The 11,300-nt window shown below is 28.4% G+C and overlaps 1 pseudogene across 1 annotated transcript; it reads right to left on the bottom strand.

Annotated features, from left to right (window-relative positions):
- Nucleotides 1-6,207: 6,207 nt before the first annotated feature.
- On the bottom strand, nucleotides 6,208-6,288 carry BDBG_16160 (annotated as a pseudogene). Its single transcript has one exon. The product of its transcript is annotated as a tRNA-OTHER (tRNA).
- Nucleotides 6,289-11,300: the final 5,012 nt, after the last annotated feature.

The following is an 11,300-nucleotide window of genomic DNA, read 5'->3' on the forward strand; positions in this document are numbered from 1 at the left end:
AGATGTCTCTGAAGATCATGTCTAGAGACTCAGTTTAAGAGTGTTTACAGACAGTAAGTATTTCTTGTAGAAAAATAGCTTAGTTCTGTGAGAGATGCTCAAGAATATTCTTTACTGAGATTGATTTATTCATCAGTTCAGAGAGTTTCTCTGTCACAGATGCAGAGAATGATATTCTATAAGTGATTGATAAGTTCTCTAAGACTTCTTTTACAGAGATTATTCATAATTCAGATAGCTGCTTCTAAGTGTCTGCAGTAGAGTTTATAGAGATTGAAGTATGTAAGTTTCTAGTTTTTTCAGTTATAATGAGTGATTGCTGACTGACAGAGCTTGAAATGTAAGAATAAGTTCTCACAGACAATTATTCAGGTGTTTGCAGCTTGACATGATATGTACTGTTAACTACTATAAGTATTCATGATAGAAAGATAAATGTAGAGATTAGATGTATAATAGCATTCAAGCTGAGTTGTAAATAGTATTCGCGAACTTCAGTCTATATAGTTGTGTGTAGCCAAGAGCTGCTAACTCTATTGAGTACATGAGAGATAGAAATGAAGGTAAAGAATTCATAAGAAGTGAGATTTCTTACAGATTTTGAAAGAGTTTAATGAAGTTATCTTAATTATTTCATCAAACTTGAACTCTATAATCAGCTACTGAGGTGGTACAGACTATGCATAACTGTTTCATAGTTTGAAAGAATAGATCTCTCTCAGTATTTAATAGTCTGATTACACTATTCAGTAGTCTCTCTGTCTTGATAATTCTTTGTTAAATATAATATTTAAAATTCAACTTGGAGTTTAATCATACTTCTAATTATTTAATATTTCAACTGAGTGTAAGCTCTTTATTTAAAAGAGTTAGACTTAGTTTTTTCTCATTGAATCTGAAAAAAAAGTGATTTAACTCAGTTTTATTCATATTAAATTGAATTAGATTAATATCTGCTCTAACAAAGATTTTCTTTACTGCTTTTTCAATTACTTCTAAATTGTCTTTAATTATCTTTGAACTGTAGACTAGATCAATATCATCTATATAACTTGAAGATTTCACTATTTTTATCTCTCTATTCTTGAATAGATATGCAGTGTATATTGTAAATAAAACAGATGAGATTGAAGATTCTTACAGTACTTCTATTTTTATCTCAGTTTTATCTTATTTTATTTCATTCAAGAATAGTTGTATAATTCTTTTAAATATAAAACAGTTAACTCATTTTATTAGAGAAAGTGACAGTTATTATTATTATTATTATTATTATTCTTCAATTATAGATGTATGCAGTCAGAGACTATGACATCTACCTGAGAACTTTTAGTTCCCAGGGTTTTTCCTATATCTGTAAAGTTAACTATTATACATTCATTAATTTCAGATATGCAAAATCAGAAAATTCCAGCTCAGAATACAAAAACCATTTACAAATTGCAGTGTTTTAACATCTTCTGATACTTTGAAACCATTTAACAATATCATGACAAAGGAAAAGAGAACACAGTCTTAAAGATAGACACATTAAATAGATAGATAGAAAGGAATTGAAAGAAAAAGATAAAGTAAAGAAAGACTGTAACAAAACAAATTATTAAAAGATAGTATATAGCTGTTTTAACAGACTATATCTGGTTGATTTCCTCCTCTTCATATTCAGATAATTCTGAATTTAGTCATTTTCTTATAGCTGCTTGAGTTTCTGATAGAAAGTCTATTAAGTATTTAATTCCTGTCTCAGTTGAGAATAAGAATCTCATATTTAATTGATTTAGATCATACTTCTCTTTCAATCTGGCTCTGAGACTATTGTATAATGCACAGTGTATTATAATATGCTCAGAATTCTCATTTGTATTGCAGAATGAGCATTCTATTGAGTCAAATCTATCATCAAATCTTTGTATATAAGATTTGAAATAGCCATGTTCTAGTTTCAGCTGTATTATAGATGAGAATATTTTCTTTTTACATTTAATTGAACAAGATTTCCACTTAGGTTTTGTTTCAAATCTTGAATAATGTATACTCTTCTTTTGTTTCTGCCAGCTTTCATTTCACTTATCTAAACAAGATTCTTTTATTTTTCTCTTTATAAAAGATCAGAACATAATTTTTTGAATAGATCTGCTTAATTCTGTACTCTTTTTTGCAGCTGAATCAGTCAATTCATTGTCATGAATATTCATATGAGCAGGAATCCAGTGCAGATAAATTATCAGCTTTGATGTTCTTCTCTTTTGAATTTTCAAAACAGAGTTTAAGATCAGTTCAAGATTCATTTGATTATTATGAATCTGACTATTTCTAAGTCTTTTTAAAGCAGCTTGACTATCAGAGAATATTCATGTCTCTTTCAAACAATTTCCTCTTTTATGAGATTTTATTTCAATGAGTTTGAAAGCTTTCACTATTGCAAATAGTTCAGCATCAAAGACTTCAGATTCACAGCCTAGATTCTAGAAATCTGAGATAAAATTAATATTATCTTCAGTATAAGCAATGTCTGCATCTAATCTATTCAAATTCTCATTTTTTGAGTCATCTGAATAAATCAGAATAGAGTCTTTTATATTGATTATAGAGATTCTCTTCAAATACTGTTCATATTCTTTCTCTTTTAATAGTTCACTTATTTGTAAGTCTATAAGAGATTCAAGCTTTTCTCTCCAGGGAGATAACTTCTCATGATCAACTTTTTCAATATTTAGAGAAGAGAATTGGTTTTTAATCAGAGAGCATAGTCTGTACAGTTGAGAAGGCATTTTCTTTGAAGAATTATTTTCATTTCAATCAAGAAATCTATTTCAATCCAGTTCATTTCCAGAGTTAATTGATGAAAATGAAGAAGAGACTCTTTCTCTGATTATATAATTTAAGCTCATCTTTACAACTCTCAGAGCATAGTTTATACAGGCCTTTTCAAATCTAATAGCAGAAGAAGGAATTGAAGATTCAATTTCCATTGCTTTAATAGGAGATGATTTGAATGCTTTCAGAATTCTTCTCAAGACTCTGTTTTGCAGACTTTGAAAGAGTTCAGTGAAATTCCCTTGATTATTTCATCAAACTTGAACTTCATAATCAGCTACTGATGTAATACAGGCTATATATAACTGTCTCATAGCCTGGAAGAATAGACCTCTCTCTGTATTTGATAGTCTGATTATGTTGTTCAATAATCTTTCTGTCTTGACAGTTCTTTGTTGAATGTGATATTTAAAATTCAACTTGGAGTTTAATCATACTCCTAATCATTTGATATTTACACTGGGTTTAATCTCTCTATTTAAAAGAGTTAGAGATAGTTCTTTCTCATTGAATCTAGAAAAGAAATGAATTAACTCAGTTTTATTCATATCAAATTGAATTTGATTGATATCTGCTCTAACAAAGATTTCCTTTGCAGCTTCTTCAATTACTTTCAAATTCTCTTTGATAGTTTTTGAGCTGTAGACTAGATCAATATCATTCACATAACTCAGAGATCACACTATTATCATATTTCTATTTTTGAATAGATATGCAGTGTATATTGCAAATAAAATGAGTGAGATTGAAGATTCTTGTAGTACTTCTATTTTTATCTCAGTCTTGTCTTGTTTCATTTTATCAAAGAAGAGTTGTATAATTCTTTTAGATATAAAACAGTTAACTCATTTTATTAAAGAAAGTAGCAGTTTTAATATCTTCAATGTCTGAATTAACTTTGACTTTGAAACATGATCAAATGCTTCTTTTATATCAATAAAAACTGCAGTTGAGATCAGACTCTCATGCTTTACTATTTGAATATCATGAACAACTGAGAGAACAGTATCAATTGCAGAACACTGTTTTCTATCTTTCATTTGTTCACTGAATAAAAGAGAATCACTTATAGAGCTTATAAAAGATAGTTGAGTAGCTATTATCTTTTCTAAAACCTTTTCTAGACAGTTCAATAGAGATATTACTCTATATGACTTAGAAATTGAAGTTTTTCTATTAGGTTTTGTAAGAATCACTTCAGTGGCTTCTCTTCAGCATTTAGAATGATATTCATTTTTCAAGAGATTGAAAAAGAGCTCAAAATATTCATTCTTTAAGTAGGGGTATGTATTTTGAATAATTAAGTGATTAATTGAATCAGGCCCTGCAGCAGTCTTAACTGAACCTGAGAAGATAGCTGACTCTAGTTCATCTTGAGTAAGATCAGGCCATTCTCAGTCATTTTCATCAATATAGTTGAGACATGATATATTCTCTTCCTCTGAATCTAAATCTGATGAGTTTTGAAAGAGAGTTCTTATAAAAGCTTGACATTTTTCCTCAAAAGAGTTTGCTGTATATGATTTATTCTGAAACTCATATTCTAAGATTGGAAGTTTTGCTACACTTCATGTTTTAGTATAGTTAAAAGCTTTAAAAACTTCTTTTTCTTATGCTTCTTCAAGAAATTTATTTCAGCAGTCTGTTTTAGCTTTTTTAATATCTGAAAAATATTCATTTCTGACAGCTTTAAACTCTTTATCAGAAATTATATCATTCTTTCAATCTCTTCTAGCAGTAGCCAATTGTTTTCTTTTAGATATGATATTCTCATTTCATCAAGGTTTTGAATACTCAGAAGACTTTCTCTTTGAAATATTTTCTTCAATACTTGTTAGAAGAATAGATGTAATCAGCTTTACTCTATTCTCAAGCATTTCATTTCAGATATCTTGACTTTGATTTCAATAGAGCTCACTCTGTCTTTCAGATTTCAGCTGTTTTACTCTTTCTTCAACTGCTTTTCAATCAGCTTGTTCAAAGTTATACTGATTAGAGAGAAGAGAATTTTCACTCATTTGTTTCTCACTCAGTTCAATATTAAATTGAATAATCTCATAACCTGATTCTGATATCTCATTTGAATCAATAAATCAGTTTACCAGTCTTTTTTCTATTAGATTTTATAACATGAAGATTAGATCTATAATAGATTTCTGTTTCATGCCTTTTCTAAAGAATGTTTGTTGATCAGACTTGTTAACTAAATTTATTGAATGCTCAAAGATTTATTCAATCAGATTATCAGCTCTTACTGCTCTTTTATATTCTGAATTTCATCAGAGATAATGTGTATTGAAATCTCCTGCAATTATAGAGTTTCTTGATAAAGTTATGTTCAGAAATCCTTTATTAATTATTCAGATGTTATTATTTTTCTTCAATAACTTTTCATTATAGATATTTATAAGCTGTATAGTGTCAAACTTATTCTCTTTATCTATAATATCACTCACCAGAATATCAGAGTCAGACATGATATTAAATCTTAGATTAAATTAATATCTTGATCTCTTTCTTTCATAGATCACTACTCTTGACTTTATCTCAGACTTTTGAGGTAAAAAGCAGTAGTAGCTTGAATGAGAAATGACATATTTTTGCTCAGTATCAACATTCGGCTCCTGAAGCAGTACAAAATCAACTTTTTATTCAAATATAATTTAAAGACAAGAATAAATGCAATTTGAGTTTCTATTCACATTATTTTGAATAAATGTAACTACAGGTGCTAGCCACCCGCAGGATGCATCTTAAGCTAATTATATTTAATCCTCTATAATTAACTGATCACCGTGTTCATTCTCTCGGGCCAGCCACTAATTTCCAGAGGCATTAGTTAGTGACTGTCACTGCTCACTTGATGATGTACACACCAAGCTTTCAGTTGCTGATCTCAGCCTTATTAGATGCTCATAGACCTATCAATCAGCTGTCATGACCTCACTCCATGTTAGAAACTAATTATAGACTTGATGACTGCAGTTCTCTCTGCCAGTATTAGAGCTTAGCAGTGAGCTTGCAGGCTCTAGCCTATCAGAGTGCTCTGTCTAGAGTCTAGATACATGTCTAGATCTGCTAGTCAGATGATTTTCAAAATCATTCTCTGTATTTGAGAGGAAGCTAGGCTCTGATAACAGCCCTAGTTAGAAACTTGCTTAAGTAGTGTATAATCACTACATTAGGCTTGACTCTATATTATTAGAACCTTGACAAGTGTACAGTAGAATAGTGAGATATTGACATCTTATATCAGCTCTGATGAGTGTTTGCAGAATCTTGCTTAACTAGTGACTTGACTTGCAGTAGAGAGTTCTACCTCACATCAAGCCTTACTAATTAGACTCAGCCTCTATTACATGAGGGCTTTCATGGGTAAGAAGTGACAGGTGTCAGTGATGGGATTCGAACCCACACACTTCTAATGTGTGCAGCCTTGGTTACCAGTCTTACCAACTGGGCCACGCTGGCAGAAAGTAACAGTTTTAACATCTTCAAAGTTTGAATTATTTTAGACTTTGAAATATAATCAAATGCATCTTTTATATCAATAAAAACTGCAGTTGAGACCAGATCTTTATACTTTACTACTTGAATATTATAAACAACTGAAAGAACAGTATCAATTATAGAACATTGTTTTCTATCTCTTATTTATTCATTAAATAGAAGAGAATTACTAATAGAGCTTATAAAAGATAATCTAGTAGCTATTATCTTTTCTAGAATTTTTCTTAAACAGTTCAACAGAGATATTACTCTATATAACTTAGAAATTAACACTTTTCTATTAAATTTTATAACAATTACTTCAGTAGCTTCTCTTCAGTATTCAGAATGATAATTATTTTTTAAGAGATTGAAAAAGAGCTCATAATATTCATTCTTTAAGTAGAAATATGTGTTTTGAATAATTAAGTAATTGATTGAATCAGGCCCTGCAGTAGTTTTAATTGAACTTGAGACTATAGCTGACTCTAGTTCATCATGTGTAAGCTCAGGCCATTCCCAGTTATTTTTATCAATATTTTCATGAAATGACATTGTGACGGGCTGCGCCTGATCAATTATATAGACTATTTCATTACACTTCATAGATTCCGCTGAAAGCTCCGATCTTCACTTGCTGATTCTCAGCTGAAAAACCCATGAAATTCCTATTCTTCCGCCCCGAAGCTCCACCACATACGCGTATAAATATTCACTCCGATCGCTGATTCTCACACTTTCTCTTTCCTTTCTTCTCTAAAATTTTCCACTTTTGTATTATAAGACCTATATATTATACCGATCTATTCAGCGTAGGCCTCTTACAGGCATATTCTTCGCTTCTAAATGTGATGAGTTTTGAAAGAGAATTCTCATAAAAGCTTAACACTTTTTCTTAAAAGAGTTTGCTGTATACAATTCATTCTGAAATTCATATTCTAAGGTTAAAAGCTTTGCTATTCTTCTTATTTTGATATAGTTAAAGGCTTTAAAGACTTCTTTTTCTTATACTTCTTCAAGAAATTTATTTCAGCAGTCTGTTTTGACTCTTTTAATATCTAAAAAATATTCATTTCAGATAGCTTTATACTCTTTATCAGATATTAAGTTATTCTTTCAATTTCTCTTAACAGTGACTAATTGTTTTCTTTTAGAAGTGATATTCTTATTTTATCAAGATTTGAAATACTCAGAAGACTTTTTCTTTGAAATATTTTCTCTAATACTTATTAGAAGAATAGATGTAATCAGCTACACTCTATTCTCAGGTATTTCATTTAAGATATCTTGGCTCTGATTTCAATAGAGCTCACTCTGCTTTTCAGATTTCAGCTGTTTTACACTTTCTTTAACTGCTTTTCAATCAGCTTTTTCAAAGTTATACTGATTAGAGAGAAGAGAATTTTCACTCATTTATTTTTCACTCAGTTTAATATTAAATTAAATGATCTCATGATCTGATTCTGAGATCTCATTTGATTTAATAAATCAGTTTATAAGTCTTTTTTTAATTAGATTTTATAATATAAAAGTTAGATCTATAATAGATTTCTGTTTCATGTCTTTTCTAAGAAATGTTTATTAATCAGACTTATTAACTAAATCTATTAAATACTTAAAAGTTCATTTAATCAGTTTATCTACTCTTACTGCTCTTCTGCATTCTGAATTTTATCAGAGATGATGTGTATTAAAGTCTTCTACAATTGTAGAGTTTTTTAAGAGAATTATATTTAAAAATTCTCTATTAATTATTCAGATATTTTTGTTTTCTTTCAATGACTTTTCATTATAGATATTTAAAAGTTGAATAGTATTAAACTTATTCTCTTTATCTATAATATCACTCACTAGAATATTAAAGTCAGATATAATATTAAATGTCAGATTAAATTAATATCTTGATCTTTTTCTCTTATAAATCACTACTCTTGATTTTATCTCAGATTTTTCAGATAGAAAGCAGTAATAGCTTGAATGAGAAATGATATACTTTTACTCAGTATCAAAGTTTGATTCTTGAAGAAGTACAAAGTTAACTTTTTATTCAAATACAATCTGAAGAAAAGAATAAATACAATTTGAGTTTCTATTCATATTGTTTTAAATAAATATAATTTTTAAAGAATTTTTAGACTTTTTTGATTATTTTTATTGTATATTTATGCTAAAAGAGAGTAGAAATAGAGTAGTATCTAATCACTATTATTTGATAGTAGATTATAACTGTTTTGAAAAGCAGGAATTTTAACTGCTTATATTCTTTCTAGTTTATCAACAGAGTTATTTCTCAATTCTCTAATCTTAATAGATGTTTAAGAATTCAAATTCTGTTTGTATTTAGCTGAAGAATTTAAGTTTAAGAATTTAGATAATTAAGACTTTCTTCTTTTTAAGCTTGTAGTTGTAGATTTACTGACTCAACTGTTATCTTTAGTTTTAAATTGACTTTGAGCTTCTTCTTTTCTCCAGTTCTTTTGAATTCTTGAAGCAAATGTGTATTCTTTTGAACTAGATACATACTTTTCTTTACAGTTAGAGTATTTAAACAGAGTATATTAATATATTTCATCTCTTTTTAAGCATATTTCATATTTATACTCACTAGTTTTGTGATCTTTGACACAGAATTTACATTTTAATTCTCTGAAATAAGAGATTGTAAAGTGTTTATATCTTTGACAGTTTGAATACTGTGTTTATGCTTTGAGATTCAATCTTGAGTCTTTGTATTCATGAACTCTTATTTTCAAATCTATCACTCTCACTTCAGAGATTTTTGATTATTTAAGTGTCTTTATATAATCTAGAACAGAGGCATTTCTTCTGATTTGTCTGAATTCAATTGAATTCAGTTATACAGACTTCTTTCTTAGTTGAATAGAATTATATTCTTCTAACTCATTTTTAAGAAGTAGTAGTTCTTTCCCACAGTCAAAAATTTTGACTGAAATATTATAGAGAATGAATTTATCTCACTTTTCATCTCTTTTAGATAGAATTGTTATATTTAACAGAGATTCTATTGCTGATTTTCAGATATTCTCATTCTCAATAAGAAATTCCACACTGAATTCAGGCATTGTAGTTAGAATGATGAAATTTTCAAAGAAAGATAACTCAATTGAAGCTACAACTAATTTTTGAACTTCAATATTACATATTAACTGAGAAAAGAACTACTAATTGATTTCATTTTTAATTTTAAAAATGAGATTTAAGTTCAGCTTGTTCTTCTGTAGAATCTCTCTATTTAAGACTGTAAGAATAAGTCTTTTATTTCTGAAGATTTGAATATTTTTCTCTTTTTACATTTTCTTCTCTTCTTTCTTATAAAGAGAAGTATGAGTGTTTTTTCTCTGAGTACTTTCAGAGTTTTAAGCAGATTTTGAGACAGTAAGTTTAGAAACAGCAAGACTGACCGTGTGACCGTGTCTGAAACCAGGATCAGAATATTTGATGATTTCATTATCAATTTAACTGATCTAATTACACAGTTTTAACATTGAATAGTAGTCTTATACTCTCTCAGTGAGACTTACCGTCTACTCTTATCACATTTTTCAAATGAGATCATGATTTTCACTTCTCAATTTAAATTATTTTTATTGCTTTAAGTGACTTTAAATCTCATTTGAGTGTTATCAAAAGGTGTTACTTTTTAAAAAATTAAAAATAGTCTAAAGAATACCTTAAAATGTCTAAAAATAGTAACTTTATGCTAAGAATGAGACTAAATGAGATCAAATGAGATCACTTTCTTATTTTTTCTAAGTCATGATCTCATTTTGAGATCTGATATATAGTCACTTTGCATGTTTTTTTAATGATTAGTCTCAGCGGAATTCATGCCAAGAAATGTATGAGATCAGATCAAATGAAATCAAACGTGAAATTCATGATTCTGATACTCAGTTCAGAAACAGCAGATTCTGCTGCTTAAGTATATGTTTTTTTTTCAATTTAAGAAAGAAAAAGATGAAGAAGAGTCAGTGATTATACTAGAAATTTTCAATATTTTTTAAACTGTGTTTGAAATTCCAAGCTTGAACTTAATCACCTTTTGTAGTTGTCTAGTTTAAGTATGAAGAATTAACAGAACTTCTTTATTCATCTTAATCAGATACTGTTTTTCAAGAATTTTACTGGCTTTTTCAAGCTCTTGTATTTCAAGAACTTGTTATTTCTCTATTTCTTCTTTCTTTCTTCTCTTCAGAATTTCAATCTTAGAAATAGTATTTGAGAAAGCATCTTTTTTCTTATCAACTGAGTGTATTTTTGAACTCATTTTTCTCACTGAATGAAAAGCTGATCAGACTATTTCAATTGAGACATTTATCACTCTATTTTCAATTGAAAAATTGATCAGACTATTTCAAAAGAAGTATGAAAGACTGTTGTATATAAAACATATGATTTTTTTTCACACTAGTTCAGTAACTAGATTAGATTTTTGAAGAGAATCTAATAAACTAAAACTGATTTTTAAGATAAATTAATAAAATCTTTACAATCTCTTTCTTGAGATACAGTGAGAAAAAGTATGATATTAATTGATAATAAATCAGACAATATGACAGTTTTTGAGAGAGAAACTGATAAAAAATAAGTTAATTTTTTGCAGAGAAATTGATTAAAACTATTTAATTTTATTCTAAATCATTCAATTCTTCTCACACAACAAGTGTGCAACTTGAATCAGTTAATAAAAAGTGTAAAAAACAATTAAGTATTAATAAGAGCTCTTCAGTCACTGAAAATGTAATTTTTACTTAAAAGAATATGAAATTATAACAGAAAATAGCTCTGTTTTTAATTCTTTGTAAGAATATTATATAAAACTCAGAGAAAAATATCTTACTTTTTCAAGAGAAGTAAAAAACTAATTCTAAGAACTCTTTTTTTGCATTAAACTGCTGTAGAATAATGAGATAGAAACTGCTAAGATGAACACTAGCTATATACTCGAGAGCAGAACTTTTTCTCTTCAGACT

This window comes from Blastomyces gilchristii (assembly GCF_000003855.2).
Source record: "Blastomyces gilchristii SLH14081 genomic scaffold supercont1.1, whole genome shotgun sequence".
In the NCBI taxonomy this organism is placed as follows: Eukaryota; Fungi; Ascomycota; class Eurotiomycetes; order Onygenales; family Ajellomycetaceae; genus Blastomyces; species Blastomyces gilchristii.